The 15,601-nt window shown below is 44.1% G+C and overlaps 1 protein-coding gene across 1 annotated transcript in view; it reads left to right on the plus strand.

Moving 5' to 3' along the window:
- si:dkey-151g10.3 (serine/threonine-protein kinase WNK2) overlaps positions 1–15,601 on the plus strand; it is a 75,581-nt gene that overhangs the window by 30,607 nt on the left and 29,373 nt on the right.

Here is a 15,601-nt window from a genome sequence, read left to right on the forward strand (position 1 = left end):
GAGACCTGAATCCAATTGAGAATCTGTGGAAAGAACTGAAAACTGCTGTTCACAAATGCTCTCCATCCAACCTCACTGAGCTCGAGCTGTTTTGCAAGGAGGAATGGGAAAAAATTTCAGTCTTTCGATGTGCAAGACTGATAGAGACATACCCCAAGCGACTTACAGCTGTAATCGCAGCAAAAGGTGGCGCTACAAAGTATTAACTTAAGGGGGCTGAATAATTTTGCACGCCCAATTTTTCAGTTTTTGATTTGTTAAAAAAGTTTGAAATATCCAATAAATGTCGTTCCACTTCATGATTGTGTCCCACTTGTTGTTGATTCTTCACAAAAAAATACAGTTTTATATCTTTGTTTGAAGCCTGAAATGTGGCAAAAGGTCGCAAAGTTCAAGGGGGCCGAATACTTTCGCAAGGCACTGTACCTGCTGGAGCGCGTGCTACAGGTGGGTGATGCTATGGTGACCAGCGAGCTGAGATAAGGGGCGATTTTACCTAGCAGGGTCTTGTAGATGACATGGAGCCAGTGGGTTTGGCGACGAGTATGAAGCGAGGGCCAGCCAACGAGAGTGTACAGGTCGCAATTGGTGGGTAGTATATGGGGCTTTGGTGACAAAACGGATGGCACTGTGATAGACTGCATCCAATTTGTTGAGTAGGGTATTGGAGGCTATTTTGTAAAGTCGAAGTCGAGGATTGGTAGGATGGTGAGTTTTACAAGGGTATGTTTGGCAGCATGAGTGAAGGATGCTTTGTTGTGAAATAGGAAGCCAATTCTAGATTTAACTTTGGATTGGAGATGTTTGATGTGGGTCTGGAAGGAGAGTTTACAGTCTAACCAGACACCTAGGTATTTGTAGTTGTCCACGTATTCTAAGTCAGAGCCAAGTAGAGATGTTGGACAGGCGGGCAGGTGCAGGCAGCGATCGGTTGAAGAGCATGCATTTAGTTTTACTTGTATTTAAGAGAAATTGGAGGCCACGGAAGGAGAGTTGTATGGCATTGAAGCTTGCCTGGAGGGTTGTTAACACAGTGTCCAAAGAAAGGCCAGAAGTATACAGAATGGTGTCATCTGCGTAGAGATGGATCAGTGACTCACCAGCAGCAAGAGCGACATCATTGATGTATACCGAGAAGAGAGTCGGTCCAAGAATTGACACAACGTGGAGTGTCTGGATACAGCCTTTATCCGTGGTATATTGGCCATATATCAAATCCCTGAGGTACCGTATTGCTATTATAAACTGGGGACCAGCGTAATTAGAAGAGTAAAACCTGTGGTATACTTTCAGCCAATCAGCATTCAGAGCTCAAACCACCATTATAAAAAGGCAAATATAAGCAAATAATATACCACTATGAATCGCTAAGTGACTAAACATTTATAGCTTAGTCATTTTCTAAATGGCAGCTGTCCTAACAATTGTCATCGTTAAAAGAACAAAGCAAGCATTGTGTTTTTTTTAGTGGTCGTTTTGACCTCTGTTGACCTTGCCACTTGTGGTCTCTTACGCGTCATTCAACATCACGCTATAGTCTGAACAGGACAACAACCAAAGGTCATGACCTGAGGCGGGAAACAACAGATGTGACAATTGCAACAAGTGGTGACAAGGCAAGGCCATATTGCAAAACAAACAAAGAAACTACAAAACAAAGATGTGCATGAAAACAACCATCTCCTCACTAGCACCTGTCAAGTACATGAAAACAACCATCTCCTCACTAGCACCTGTCAAGTACATGAAAACAACCATCATCTCCTCACTAGCACCTGTCAAGTACATGAAAACAACCATCATCTCCTCACTAGCACCTGTCAAGTACATGAAAACAACCATCATCTCCTCACTAGCACCTGTCAAGTACATGAAAACAACCATCATCTCCTCACTAGCACCTGTCAAGAAAATGAAAACAACCATCATCTCCTCACTAGCACCTGTCAAGAAAATGAAAACAACCATCATCTCCTCACTAGCACCTGTCAAGAAAATGAAAACAACCATCATCTCCTCACTAGCACCTGTCAAGTACATGAAAACAACCATCTCCTCACTAGCACCTGTCAAGTACATGAAAACAACCATCTCCTCACTAGAACCTGTCAAGTACATGAAAACAACCATCTCCTCACTAGCACCTGTCAAGTACATGAAAACAACCATCTCCTCACTAGCACCTGTCAAGTACATGAAAACAACCATCTCCTCACTAGCACCTGTCAAGTACATGAAAACAACCATCTCCTCACTAGCACCTGTCAAGTACATGAAAACAACCATCTCCTCACTAGCACTTGTCAAGTACATTAAAACAACCATCTCCTCACTAGCACCTGTCCTGTACATGAAAACAGATTGAAATGGTCAGTGGGATTCCTGCCATAGCAACAACAAACAACACACATACGTAAAATAGCATTCATAATATGTTGCTTTCCATTTACCTCTTCCATTTACTTATAGGCTCTGTGTTCATGAATTACTGTCTGAAGGGAGAGGGGCTACTACTGCAGACATTTCATTCTAAATCAGATTTACTTCTGATTTCCATGTAATGCAGTTTCCCTCATTAAATCCCTCCCCTCGTCACTCCCTCTCGCTTGGTCTCTGCATCGTGTAGTCGAAGATCCATCTCTTCCAACTCAATGTCCTTTTCTGGAAGTGAAGGCCACCTCTCTCCTCTTCGCCCCCTCCTCCTCTTCCCTCTTGGCACTGTCATCCCTCCCTCTCTCTCTCTCCTGTATTCGCTAGCTTGAACTGAGCGTCAACAGCAAGACTGCTGCTTTATTGTCAGAGCTAAAAATAATATCCTGGACTTGGGACTGCCCCTTTGCCTCGACTCCCTGCTGTTTCACTGTCTGAATGGCTTGATGTGTCTGTCTGGGTCTCAGTGGCTGTCTGTGCAGTAGGCCTATGCCTTTCGGTTAGTCTGTGTCCCTGCATTGAACTGTTTAACAACGGTGTCTCTACATCTGTGTAGCTAACTCCCTAACAGTGTCTGATTTTGTGTGTTGGTTTCTGTTGATCACAGACTAGTCTCACAGTCATCTGTCAGTGTGCATAATCAGAGCATCAGTCTGTGTCACCGCTTGTCGTCTGTGTGTCTCTTGTCTGTCTGGCTGTCTAACTCCATATTCTCTGCACATCCGGCAGCTCTCCCCTGTGTATCTATTGTGTGGTTTCCAGTGTTCGGTCAGATGATCTGGGGTAAGAAAAGGTCACTGGGGTCAATTATCATCATAATCAGTTCAGTCATGTCACGGTGGCAAAAGACAAGCATACATGTACGCGTGCACAAAGAAGAAACACACACATCTGCTCTCTATAATATGAAAGGCAGGGGAATAGATGCATAGGGGCTGCATAAATAAAACATTAATTATGAAGACTGCTTAACATACTAACATACAATACTATTAATGCTGACAATGGAAAGGAAATCTCATTGACATATACACCACCGTGCAAAAGTTTGGGTTCACTTAGAAATGTCCTTGTTTTTGAAAGAAAAGCACATTTTTGTCACCTTAAAATAACATCAAATTGATCAGAAATATAGTGTAGACATTGTTAATGTTGTAAATGACTATAGTAGCTGGAAAAAGCAGATTTTTAATGGAATATCTACATAGGCGCACAGAGGCCCATTATCACTCCTGTGTTCCAATGGCACGTTGTGTTAGCTAATCCAAGTTGATCATTTTAAAAGGCTAATTGATCATTAGAAAACCCTTTTGCAATTAGGTTAACACAGCTGAAAACTGTTGTTCTAATTAAAGAAGCAATAAAACTGGCCTTCTTTAGACTAGTTGAGTATCTGGAGCATTAGCATTTGTGGGTTCGATTACAGGCTCAAAATGGCAAAAAAAAAAGTACTTTCTTCTGAAACTCGTCTATTCTTGTTCTGAGAAAGGCTATTCCATGTGAGAAATTGCCAAGAAACTGAAGATCTCGTACAACACTGGGTACTACTCCCGTCACAGAACAGCACAAACGGGGTCTAACCAGAATAGAAAGAGTGGGAGGCCTCGGTGCAACTAAGCATGAGGACAAGTACATTAAAGTGTCTAGTTTGAGAAACAGAAGCCTAACAAGTCCTCAACTGGCAGCTTCATTAAATAAACTCAGCAAAAAATGAAACGTCCTCTCACTGTCAACTGCATTTATTTTGAGCAAACTTAACATGTGTAAATATTTGTATGAACATAACGAAAACTGAACAAGTTCCACAGACATGTGACTAACATAAATGGAATAATGTGTCCCTGAACAAAGGGGGGATGAAAATCAAAAGTAACAGTCAATGCAGCTGGAGGCCACACCAGATACTAAGTATCTGCAGTGCATCTCCTCCACATGGACTGCACCAGATTTGCCTGTTCTTGCTGTGAGATGTTACCCCACTCTTCCACCAAGGTACCTGCAAGTTTCCAGACATTTCTGGGGGGGAATGACCCTAGCCCTCACCCTTTGATCCAGAGGTCCCAGATGTGCTCAATGGGATTGAGATCTGGGCTCTTCGATGGCCATGGCAGAACACTGACATTCCTGCCTTGCAGGAAATCACACACAGAACAATCAGTATGGCTGGTGGCACTGTCATACTGGAGGGTCATGTCAGGATGAGCCTGCAGGAAGGGTACTACATGAGGGAGGAGGATGTCTTCTCTGTAACGCACAGCGGTGAGATTGCCTGCAATGAGAACAAGCTTAATCCGATGATGCTGTGACCCTCCACCTCCCAAATCGATCCCGCTCCAGAGTACAGGCCTCGGTGTAACACTCATTCCTTCGACGATAAACGCAAATCCTACCATCACCCCTGGTGAGACAAAACCGCGAGTCGTCAGTGAAGAGCCATTTTTGCCAGTCCTGTCTAGTCCAGCGACGGTGGGTTTGTACCCATTGTTGCCGGTGATGTCTGGTGAGGACCTGCCTTACAACAGGCCTACAAGCCCTCAGTCCAGCCTCTCTCAGCCTTTTGCGGACAGTCTGAGCACTGATGGAGGGATTGTGCATTCCTGGTGTAACTCGGGCAGTTGTTGTTGCCATCCTGTACCTGTCCCGCAGGTGTGATGTTCAGATGTACCCATCCTGTGCAGGTGTTGTTACACGTGGTCTGCCACTGCAAGGACGATCATCTGTCCGTCCTGTCTCCCTGGTGCGCTGTCTTAGGCATCTCACAGTACGGACATTGCAAAATATTGCCCTAGCCACATCTGTAGTCCTCAAGCCTCCTTGCAGCATGCCTAAGTCACGTTCACGCAGATGAGCAGGGACCTTGGGCATCTTTCTTTTGGTCGTTTTCAGAGCCTCTTTAGGGTCATACGTTTTCATAACTGTTACCTTAACTTCCTACCGTCTGTAAGCTGTTAGTTTCTTAACATTTGTTCCACAGGTGCATGTTCATTAATTGGTTATGGTTCATTGAACAAGCATGGGAAACAGTGTTTATACCCTTTACAATGAAGATCTGTGAATTCATTTGTATTTTTACGAATTATCTTTGAAAGACAGGGTCCTGAAAAAGGGAAGTTTCTTTTTTTGCAGAGTTTAGTACCCGCAAAACACCAGTCTCAACGTCAACAGTGAAGATGCGACTCCGGGATGCTAGACTTCTAGGCAGAGTGCCATCTTGATCTTTTCTTTTTATTGGCCAGTCTGAGATATGGCTTTTTCTTTGCAACTCTGCCTAGAAGGCCAGCATCCCGGAGTCGCCTCTTCACTGTTGACGTTGAGACTGGTGTTTTCCGGATACTATTTAATGAATCTGCCAGTTGAGGACGTGTGAGGTGTCTGTTTCTCAAACTAGACACTCTAATGTACTTGGCCTCTTGCTCAGTTGTGCACCAGGACCTCCCACTCCTCTTTCTATTCTGGTTAGAGCCAGTTTGTGCTGTTCTGTGAGGGGAGTAGTACACAGCATTGTACGAGATCTGCAGTTTCTTGAAAATTTCTCGCATAAAATAGCCTCTCTCAGAACAAGAATAGACTTCTGAGTTTCAGAAGTACTTTGTTTTTTGCCATTTTGAGTGTGTAATCGAACCCACAAATGCTGATGCTCCAGATACTCAACTAGTATAATAAGGCCAGTTTTATTGCTTCTTTAAATCAGTAAAAACGTTTTCAGCTGTGCTAACATAATTGCAAAGGGGTTTCTAATGATCAATTAGCCTTTTAAAATGATCAACTTGGATTAGCTAACACAGGAGTGATGGTTGGTGATAATGAGTCTGTGCGCCTATGTAGATATTCCATAAAATAAAATACAGCCGTTTCCAGCTTCAATAGTCATTTACAACATTAACAATGTCTACACTATTTCTGATCAATTTTATGTTATTTTAAAATAGACCAAATGAGCTTTTCTTTCAAAAAACAAGGACATTTCCAAGTGACCCCAAACTTTTGAAAGGTAGTGTATGCATTCTCAGAACCCAGAATCACATTTCACAGTACGCGGGCCAGCTACTAGATACACATTAGACAAATCGATACTATATGTGGTTTACAAAAACTACTAGGCTATGAAAATATTTAAACACTTTCTTTCTCCAGCAAAGCAAACAAACTGGGAGTATACGATGTGATAAGGTAGGTGAAGGACAAACACACGTTTGAGACATTGCTCAGTGTAGGGTTCCGTCTTTCGGATGGGACGTTAAAAGGGTGTCCTGACTCTCTGTGGTCACTAAGGATCCCATAACACTTATCATAAGAGTAGGGGTTTTAACCCCGGTGTCCTGGCTAAATTTCCACTCTGGCCCTCAAACCATCATTTTCTACCTCATAATCGTCTCCAGCGTCCAATTGGCTCGTTCATCCCCCCCCCTCTTTATTAAAAAATATATATATATATTTCACCTTTATTTAACCAGGTAGGCTAGTTGAGAACAAGTTCTCATTTACAACTGCGACCTGGCCAAGATAAAGCATAGCAGTGTGAACAAACAGCAACACAGAGTTACACATGGAGCAAACAATAAACAAGTCAATAACACAGTAGAATTATTGTTTTTTTAATAAATAAAAAAAAGAGTCTATATACATTGTGTGCAAAAGGCATGATGAGGTAGGCAAATAATTACAATTTAGCAGATTAACACAGGAGTGATAAATGATCAGATGGTCATGTGCAGGTAGAGATACTGGTGTGCAAAAGAGCAGGAAAGTAAATAAATAAAAACAGTATGGGGATGAGGTAGGTAAATTGGGTGGGCTGTTTACCGATGTACAGCTGCAGCGATCGGTTAGCTGCTCAGATAGCAGATGTTTAAAGTTGGTGAGGGAGATAAAAGTCTCCAACTTCAACCATTTTTGCAATTCGTTCCAGTCACAGGCAGCAGAGAACTGGAAGGAAAGGCGGCCAAATGAGGTGTTGGCTTTGTATCAGTGAGATACACCTGCTGGAGCGCGTGCTACGGGTGGGTGTTGCCATCGTGACCAGTGAACTGAGATAAGGCGGAGCTTTACCTACTATGGACTTGTAGATGACCTGGAGCCAGTGGGTCCGGCGACGAATATGTAGCGGGGGCCAGCCGACTAGAGCATACAGGTCGCAATGGTGGGTGGTATAAGGTGCTTTAGTAACAAAGCGGATGGCACTGTGATAAACTGCATCCAGTTTGCTGAGTAGAGTATTGGAAGCCATTTTGTAGATGACATCGCCGAAGTCGAGGATCGGTAGGATAGTCAGTTTTACGAGGGTAAGTTTGGCGGCGTGAGTGAAGGAGGCTTTGTTGCGAAATAGAAAGCAGATTCTAGATTTGATTTTGGATTGAGATGTTTGATATGAGTCTGGAAGGAGAGTTGCAGTCTAGCCAGACACCTAGGTACTTATAGATGTCCACATATTCTAGGTCGGAACCATCCAGGGTGGTGATGCTAGTCGGGCGTGCGGGTGCAGGCAGCGAACGGTTGAAAAGCATGCATTTGGTTTTACTAGCGTTTAAGAGCAGTTGGAGGCCACGGAGGGAGTGTTGTATGGCATTGAAGCTCGTTTGGAGGTTAGATAGCACAGTCTCCAAGGAAGGGCCAGAAGTATACAGAATGGTGTCGTCTGCGTAGCGGTGGATCAGGGAATCGCCCGCAGCAAGAGCAACATCATTGATATATACAGAGAAAAGAGTCGGCCCGAGAATTGAACCCTGTGGCACCCCCATAGAGACTGCCAGAGGACCGGACAACATGCCCTCCGATTTGACACACTGAACTCTGTCTGCAAAGTAGTTCGAGAACCAGGCAAGGCAGTCATTAGAAAAACCGAGGCTACTGAGTCTGCCGATAAGAATATGGTGATTGACAGAGTCAAAAGCCTTGGTCAGGTCGATGAAGACGGCTGCACAGTACTGTCTTTTATCGATGACGGTTATGATATCGTTTAGTACCTTTAGCGTGGCTGAGGTGCACCCGTGACCGGCTCGGAAACCAGATTGCACAGCGGAGAAGGTACGGTGGGATTCGAAATGGTCAATGATCTGTTTGTTGACTTGGCTTTCAAAGACCTTAGATAGGCAGGGCAGGATGGATATAGGTCTGTAACAGTTTGGGTCCAGGGTGTCTCCCCCTTTGAAGAGTAGGATGACCGCGGCAGTTTTCCAGTCCTTGGGGATCTCAGACGATATGAAAGAGAGGTTGAACAGAATAGGGGTTGCGACATTGGCGGCGGATAGTTTCAGAAATGGAGGGTCCAGATGGTCAAGCCCAGCTGATTTGTATGGGTCCAGGTTTTGCAGCTCTTTCAGAACATCTGCTATCTGGATTTGGGTAAAGGAGAAGCTGGGGAGGCTTGGGCGAGTAGCTGCGGGGGGGGGGGCGGACTATTCCTGTTGGCCGAGGTTGGAGTAGCCAGGAGGAAGGCATGGCCAGCCGTTGAGAATTGCTTGTTGAAGTTTTCGATTATCGTGGATTTGTCGGTGGTGACCGTGTTACCTAGCCTCAGTGCAGTGGGCAGCTGGGAGGAGGTGCTCTTGTTCTCCATGGACTTTACAGTGTCCCAGAACTTTTTGGAGTTGGAGCTACAGGATGCAAATTTCTGCTTGAAAAAGCTGGCCTTTGCTTTCCTGACTGACTGCGTGTATTGTTCCTGACTTCCCTGAACAGTTGCATATCGCGGGGACTATTCGATGCTATTGCAGTCCGCCTCTACCCTGTAACTATTCCCCAGGTCGTGGCTGTAAATGAGAATGTGTTCTCAGTCAACGTACCTGGTAAAATAAGAGTAAAAACAGGACATAATTAAAAAAGGGGGAGGAAAATAGACAAGACTCCAACTTGTAAGATCAAGTTGACCACGAGACAAATGAAGGAGGGAGCAACAGAGTAACAAAGAGAGAGAAACAGAGGAAGAAAATGGAGAGAAAGAGCGAGGGAACTGAGAAGCTATGAAAGAGGCCTTTTGTGTACAGCAGGCTGTGGATGTCTCTCTGCAGTCCCTCTGAGTGAATATCCTTGTTACTAAGTGGTGTGATACATATGGTGTGGGTCTCAAATGGCACCCTATTCCCTATATAGTGCTCATTAGGGTGCTCACAGTGCCCATAGGGTCCTCTACTCCACCAATTAATCCACACATAAAACGGTCAACTGAATCGTCTCTCTTCCTTCCAGGCCTTTTCTTCTCTTGACTTTATATTGCGATTGGCAACTTTCATAAATTAGGTGAATTACCGCCACTGACCTCGTTCGTCTTTCAGTCACCCACATGGGTATAACCAATGAGGAGATGGCACGTGGGTACCTGCTTCTATAAACCAATGAGGAGATGGGAGAGGCAGGACTTACAGCGCAATCTGCATCAGAAATAGAACTGATTTCTATTTTAGCCCGTGGCAACGCAGACGCTCGTTGGCAACGCGCGAGCAGTGTGGGAGCAATAATTGAATAACATAGTTTTCTCAATTTATTTTGCAATGCTCACGCACGTGACGCGAGCAGTGTAGTCAGCCTGTAAGGCACTGGATCGCAATGCTAGCTGTGCCACTAGAGATTCTGGGTTCGAGTCCAGCCGGCTGCGACAGGGAGACCCATGAGGCGGCGGACAATTGGCCCAGCATCGTCCGGGTTAGAGGACGTTTTGGCCGGTAGGGATGTCCTTGTCCCATCACGCACCAGCGACTCCTGTGGTGGGCCGGGTGCAGTGCACGCTGACACGGTTGCCAGGTGTACGATGTTTCCTCCGGCACATTGGTGCGGCTGGCTTCCGGGTTAAATGGACATTTTGTCAAGAAGCAGTGTGGCTAAATGTATAAAATGTGTATGTAAACAAAAGATGTTCTGTTTGATAATGTGTTTGGTAATGTTATACGTATTGGTAAAGTGTTTAGTAGTCTGTTTTTCTGGTCTCCTTTGACAAGCTTGTAACACTTCGGGATCCTGAGTGGCGCAGCGGTCTAAGGCATTGCAGTGCTAAAAGCATCACCACAGACCCGGGTTAGATCCCGGGCTGTATCACAACCGGCCGTGATCGAGAATCCCATAGCGCGGCTCACAATTGGCCCAGCGTCGTCCGGGTTAGGGGAGGGTTTGGCCGGGGTAGGCTGTCATTGTAAATAAGTACTTGTTCTTAACTGAATTACCTAGTTAAATAAAAGGTTAAAAAAATAATAATAATAATTACATTAAGACAGCCTGTTTGATAATGTGTTTTGGTAATGTGCTGTAGAACTGCCTCTCCAGTCCCAGTTCCTGGCCCGTTTACTCACAGGCCACAGTCACAAGCCAAAGGCTTGTAAACAGATTAAGACGTGACCTCAACCAAACCATGAGACTGTTTTTACCCAGACACCTGTTAAGCGGAAGGTAAGCCAACGAGGCTAGAAGTCACACAGTCAGTCAAACAGTGCTTGACTCATTTTGTGTGCCGGTATGGTTTATATTTAGGTGCAGGAACACCACAATGCTTTTGAGCTATTATTTTATAAGAGGAACAGGAGCTCAAGCAGTAGAACATTTGATGTGCAGGTACTCAGCTTCGGTGAGCTCCTGCCAAAGTCAAGCACAGCAGTCAGACAGTAAAACAAAAATCAACCACATGATATACAGACAGCAAAACATTTAGCTAACATACAGCATTGCCTAGTCGGTAAAGGGGAAACAAATCGGCTATGTTACCAGTGAGGGGCCACATTCACATATGGTGCCTCCCCTTCTTACAATTTTTATATTTTATTTTACCTTTATTTAACTAACTAACTGTCAGTTAAGAAGAAGAAATTCTTATATATAATGACGGCCTAGGAACAGTGGGTGTACTGCCTTGTTCAGGGGTAGAATGACAGATTTTTACCTTGTTACCTTACTGGCCCAACGCTCTAACCACTACTCTTATGATAAGTGCTATGGGATCCTTAGTGACCACAGAGAGTCAGGACACCCTTTTAACGTCCCATCCGAAAGACGGAACCCTACACTGAGCAATGTCTCAAACGTGTGTTTGTCCTTCACCTACGTTATCACATCGTATACTCTCAGTTTGTTTGCTTTGCTGGAGAAAGAAAGTGTGTAAATATTTTCATAGCCTAGTAGTTTTTGTAAACCACATATAGTATCGATTGTCTAATGTGTATTTAGTAGCTGGCCCGCGTACTGTGAAATGTGATTCTGGGTTCTGAGAATGCATACACTACCTTTCAAAAGTTTGGGGTCACTTAGAAATGTCCTTGTTTTTGAAAGAAAAACACATTTTTTTGGTCTATTTTAAAATGACATAAAATTGATCAGAAATACAGTGTAAACATTGTTAATGTTGTAAATGACTATTGAAGCTGGAAATGGCTGATTTTTAATGGAAAATCTACATAGGCGCACAGAGGCCCATTATCAGCAACCATCACTCCTGTGTTCCAATGGCACGTTGTGTTAGCTAATCCAAGTTGATCATTTTAAAAGGCTAATTGATCATTAGAAAACCCTTTTGCAATTATGTTAGCACAGCTAAAAACTGTTGTATTGATTAAAAAAGCAATAAAACTGGACTTCTTTAGACTAGTTGAGTATCTGGAGCATCAGCATTTCTGGGTTCGATTACAGGCTCAAAATGGCAAAAAACAAAGTACTTTCTTCTGAAACGTGTCAGTCTATTCTTGTTCTGAGAAATGAAGACTATTCCATGCGAGCAATTGACAAGAAACTGAAGATAATGCTGTGTACTACTCCCTTCATAGAACAGTACAAACTGGCTCTAACTAGAATAGAAAGAGGAGTGGGAAGCCCTGGTGCACAACTGAGCAAGAGGACAAGTACATTAGTGTGTCTAGTTTGAGAAACAAAGGTCTCACAAGTCCTCAAATGGCAACTTAATTAAATGGTAACCGCAAAACACCAGTCTCAATGTTAACAGTGAAGAGTCGACTCCGGGATGCTGGCCTTCTAGGCAGAGTTGCAAAGAAAAAGCCATCTCTCAGACTGGCCAATAAAAAGAAAAGATCAAGATGGGCAAAAGAACACAGACACTGGACAGAGGAACTCTGCCTAGAAGGCCAACATCCCGGAGTCGCCTCTTGACTTTGAGACTGGTGTTTTGCGGGTACTATTTTAAAAAACACCACTGTAGCTCGGTCACCTTCCACCACAGATGCGGATGGCCAACATAGGCAGATGTGCTGAATTGCCCAAGCAAAAAAAACTGATCACATAGATTTCGTCATGTAGTGTGACAGTACACCTGCTCGTCGAACATCTCATTCCAAAATCATGGGCATTAATATGCTGCTATAACAGCCTCTTCTGGGAAGGCTTTCCACTAGGTGTTGGAACATTCCTGCGGAGACTTGCTTCCATTCAGCCACAAGAGCATTAGTGAGGTCGGGCACTGATGTTCGGTGATAAGGCCTGGCTCGCAGTCGGCGGTCCAATTCATCCCAAAGGTGTCTGATGGGGTTGAGGTCAGGGCTCTGTGCAGGCCAGTCAAGTTCTTCCACACCGATCTCGACAAACCTTTTCTGTACGGACCTCGCTTTGTGCACGGAGGCATTGTCATGCTGAAACAGGAAAGGGCCTTCCCCAAACTGTTGCCACAAAGTTGGAAGCACAGAATCATCTAGAATGTCATTGTATGCTGTAGTGTTAAGATTTCCCTTCACTGGAACTAAGAGGCCTAGCCCGAACCATGAAAGACATCCCCAGACCATTATTCCTCCTCCACCAAACCTTACAGTTCGCTCTATGCATTTGGGTAGGTAGTGTTCTCCTGGCATTTAGCAAACCCTGATTAGACCGTTGGAGTGCCAGATGGTGAAGCGTGGTGTGGCTGCTCGACCATGTAAATCCATTTCATGAAGCTCCAAACGAACAGTTCTTGTGCTAACGTTGCTTCCAGCGGCAGTTTGGAACTCGGTAGTGAGTGGATCAGATTTGGATCAGCCAAATCCACTAATTTGAAGGAGTGTCCACATACTATACATACACAAAAGTATCTCTAGCTTAAACTGATGAATTTTGATGGTGATTTTATTATTATGTTACTTACAGTGCCTTGCGAAAGTATTCGGCCCCCTTGAACTTTGCGACCTTTTGCCACATTTCAGGCTTCAAACATAAAGATATAAAACTGTATTTTTTTTGTGAAGAATCAACAACAAGTGGGACACAATCATGAAGTGGAACGACATTTATTGGATATTTCAAACTTTTTTAACAAATCAAAAACTGAAAAATTGGGCGTGCAAAATTATTCAGCCCCGTGGGGTCAAAATGATCACAAGAACGGTGAGCAAAAATCCCAGAACCACACGGGGGGACCTAGTGAATGACCTGCAGAGAGCTGGGACCAAAGTAACAAAGCCTACCATCAGTAACACACTACGCCGCCAGGGACTCAAATCCTGCAGTGCCAGACGTGTCCCCCTGCTTAAGCCAGTACATGTCCAGGCCCGTCTGAAGTTTGCTAGAGAGCATTTGGATGATCCAGAAGAAGATTGGGAGAATGTCAGATGAAACCAAAATATAACTTTTTGGTAAAAACTCAACTCGTCGTGTTTGGAGGACAAAGAATGCTGAGTTGCATCCAAAGAACACCATACCTACTGTGAAGCATGGGGGTGGAAACATCATGCTTTGGGGCTGTTTTTCTGCAAAGGGACCAGGACGACTGATCCGTGTGAAGGAAAGAATGAATGGGCCATGTATTGTGAGATTTTGAGTGAAAACCTCCTTCCATCATCAAGGGCATTGAAGATGAAACGTGGCTGGGTCTTTCAGCATGACAATGATCCCAAACACACTGCCCGGACAACGAAGGAGTGGCTTCGTAAGAAGCATTTCAAGGTCCTGGAGTGGCCTAGCCAGTCTCCAGATCTCAACCCCATAGAAAATCTTGGGAGGGAGTTGAAAGTCTGTGTTGCCCAGCAACAGCCCCAAAACATCACTGCTCTATAGGAGATCTGCATGGAGGAATGGGCCAAGATTTTTTTTTAGATTCCGTCTCTCACAGTTGAAGTGTACTACCTATGATAAGAAATTATAGACCTCTACATGCTTTGTAATTAGGAAAACCTGCAAAATCGGGAGTGTATCAAATACTTGTTCTCCCCACTATATATACACACGTGTGTGTGTGTGTGTGTGTGCGTGTGCATCAGCATACGTCTGTGTGTGCGTGTGCATGCATGTGTGAGTGTTATTCCCAGTGGGATACTCTGCCGGAGCCAGGGATTTCTGCAGCATCCGCCATACTAGGCCCAGTGGCAGATGCCGCAGAAGTGTCTTATAGGCTGAGGTGGGTGTTGTCTCCACTCATGCAGATTAAACTATATCCTGCTTGCGCCATCTAGTGGTGGTAGGTGTTTAATTACATGAAATATGGTTGCTTGGTAGTAAGGAGGGCTGACTGATCGGTTGTATTGCTCCACTATTGTTTTGTTTTTTTAGGTGGTGGATCAGCTTTAATATTGCAAATAGATTGTGGCTTCTATCAATGTACTTGTCTGCATCATTTCCAATATTATTTTAAATAATATACTATATACACTATACATTTTACGGACACGGTATATTTTACATTTTAGTTCCATCCTTCAGCTCCCTTTAATCCCTCCCATCTATCTCCAAAGACCGTCCAGTTTTGATTTATATATTTCAACTGTGCTGTGAGGCTCCAGTATTGGCTTTGTTGTTGACAGTACTGTTTCCTGATTGGTATAGTGTTCCAGTATTGGCTCTGTTGTTGACAGCACTGTTTCCTGATTGGTATAGTGTTCCAGTATTGGCTCTGTTGTTGACAGCACTGTTTCCTGATTGGTATAGTGTTCCAGTATTGGCTCTGTTGTTGACAGCACTGTTTCCTGATTGGTATAGTGTTCCAGTATTGGCTCTGTTGTTGACAGCACTGTTTCCTGATTGGTATAGTGTTCCAGTATTGGCTCTGTTGTTGACAGCACTGTTTCCTGATTGGTATAGTGTTCCAGTATTGGCTCTGTTGTTGACAGCACTGTTTCCTGATTGGTATAGTGTTCCAGTATTGGCTCTGTTGTTGACAGCACTGTTTCCTGATTGGTATAGTGTTCCAGTATTGGCTCTGTTGACAAAGAGCTGTTTCCTGAAAGCATGCTCCCCATAATAAGTCTCAGGTATAGTATATGCATTGTCTCCTGAACGT

Source organism: Oncorhynchus tshawytscha, linkage group LG22, assembly GCF_018296145.1.
Source record: "Oncorhynchus tshawytscha isolate Ot180627B linkage group LG22, Otsh_v2.0, whole genome shotgun sequence".
NCBI classification, from domain to species: domain Eukaryota; kingdom Metazoa; phylum Chordata; class Actinopteri; order Salmoniformes; family Salmonidae; genus Oncorhynchus; species Oncorhynchus tshawytscha.